Source organism: Pinus tabuliformis, chromosome 9, assembly GCF_031772625.1.
Source record: "Pinus tabuliformis cultivar Carrire ecotype Pingquan chromosome 9, CPIR1, whole genome shotgun sequence".
Classification (NCBI taxonomy): domain Eukaryota; kingdom Viridiplantae; phylum Streptophyta; class Pinopsida; order Pinales; family Pinaceae; genus Pinus; species Pinus tabuliformis.
This window is the reverse complement of record NC_142307.1, coordinates 1,035,778,681-1,035,781,367: the sequence shown is the minus strand read 5'-3', so window position 1 is coordinate 1,035,781,367 and position 2,687 is coordinate 1,035,778,681.

Genomic DNA, 2,687 nt, shown 5'->3' with positions numbered 1-2,687 from the left:
GTATAATGTTCTAATGAAGTGTGTAATATTGAAAAAGATAGCATTGTAAAAACTTTATTATTTATCCGTGTGGGACAGGAACGAAAAGCAACGGAGGTGGTCATTAGATTGGGAAAAAAAATTGAAAGGACACTTACCTATAATTTAATTTTATGTTTCAAAGATGATGAAAATACCTAAATACGAACATGTATTTGTTGCCCATTACAAGGTCGGGAAGAGTTATTTTACAGTCCTAATGCAATTCAGAAGAGGACAATCACATAAGATTACAAATAATCAGATCTGGGATTCGATTGACTAAATTAATGATCACTTAGTTATATTATTGGATGATTTATGTTGTCGTAAGGATTGTTTAAATATTTTTTTGTAAAAATTACTTTGGTATATTTGCAAATGAGACACCGTTATTGTCAAAAGTTTTAAGAGATGGCATGTGAGGATATTATCTCGTGTGAGGATATAGGCTAATAGTGAATTTTTATTTATTTACTTTTAAATTTATTGTTGTTTGTCGGAGCAAATGTTAAAGGGAATCCATGCTCGTTAGATTTTAGACTATTAATAATGGATGTAAATGATGTTATCCTATATATGAAAATTAAGATTAAAACTTTATATCAACCGAAAAAGAATGAAATAATTTAGAAACTCACGAGGTTGTTACTCTATTGTTCATAATTTTTTTAAATATAAATTTGTTAATAATTCATTTCTAAAATAATTTTGCATTTTTTAATCTAAAAAATATATGTATTGTTTAATTTTTTTTCTAAATATATATAAATAGTTTATTAGTTAATATAAATCGGGAGTATGTTTTAAGTTATTTCTGTTTGGTTGAGAGTTTGTTTTTCAGGACATAAAGAAATAGGTTATCAGTCGCAAGTAATTCTAGCTATCTTCCATATTTTTTTAAACAATCACCTTGTATTTGCTAATAACAGCAAGTAATGACTATCCCACTATTAATTTGACAACTAATAATTCCTCACTTTACAACAATAAAATAAAAAATTGAATTAATATTTAATAATACTTTTAATTATTATTTTTCAATTTATGTTCTATACCCATGTAAATTTGATAATGCTCCTAATTATATTTGATAATGCTTCTAATTAAATATTTTTCCTGTAACCGTTTCTCTATCAATATAAATTTGAATAGATTAGCATTATAAACATATGAGGGGCACAGTAAACAACCTCCTGCAACATCTTATGCCCTCCCACAACAGTACAGAAAGTAGTTGACATCTTCCTTTCAACAATTACATGTTTGATCTTGAAATATCAAATAAATCTATCTAATAAGCAAATTCAATGACAAAGGTTGGTCAAACAAATCCACATATTAAGAAAATTCAATGACAAGCTTGTTCGCCAGAGTATATTTCCAAATATTCAACGTTGATTTCAAAGATTTGACAGCGAGGATATTTCTTTCACCAATTGCAAGGTTGATCTTGCTATATCAAGTAAATACATATATTATGTAAATTCAATAACAAGGTTGTTCTCCCGAGTATATTTGCAGAAATTTAACATTTATTTCTAAGATTCGAGCTTGTAACTTCCTCCAATCACAACTTGCTGGAATGTTTAGCCTTCAAAGTAGCAAACCTAGTGGGTTTAGTGAGAGCAATGCTAGTTGAGCATATATGCTCTATGTATTGTTTGCGTGACTTGAACCCACGTGCTTTCAAGTCCTTTGGCGTGATTTTGGTCCTTTTAACCATAGCATCAACATTTATCTTTTTTGTTTTCTGTGGAAATTAAAACATTATCAATAAATATCAAAATCCACATAGATATAATGAAAATATGCGGACCATGTAACGAATATGAAAAGACAATGCATTGACTAGCTATCAATAAATATCAAAATCTATATAGATATAATGAGAATATGGGGAACATGTAACGAATATGAAAAGAAAATGCATTAACTAGTCATAAAAAATATGTCAATGTTATTATGAGCTAAGATATGTAGTATATAACTTACCTCTCTTAATTTATCTTGAAGTCTAGGTGAATGCCGCAATGGTTGAGGAGAATTTGATTTTTGCTGAGTATCATGTCCACCATCATACATGTGCAAAGGTGTTTTAAGAGATGTATATTTATTACTCTGAACATTAGATTATACATAGATATAAGTATGACTCAAATAGAATTAAATGTAAAAATATGCTAAATTTATAAGAGTATAAATAAATATAATCTTACCTTGCATTGTGCCATTGGACGTGAAGATGGTTCTAGCATTTGAACCATTTCATTTCCATTCTTCTTAAGACTTCGACAAGGGTTTTTCATTGACGTGATGGTTCCAAAGGGAACACCTGCACCATAAATAAGAAATAACACACACACACATATAATCAAAACAAATCAAGGATAATGATATATAATACAAAACATCCATTTCTCATCCCATCATTATGGTAAAACATAACAATTTATATATCAATGTTTTTAGTGGAATAGGTTATATGGATTAAAAACTTACTGGCCCAATAACCCCTTGAAAACCTTGAAATCTAGGTGAGCGCCGTAATAGTTGGTGGCTTGAACTTGGGGAATTTTGTTGATTAGGTTATGCATATCAATAAAAATGAGAAATTAGTATACAATTATAATAAATATAAATATTATTTAATGTTAAAATGTCTAAAA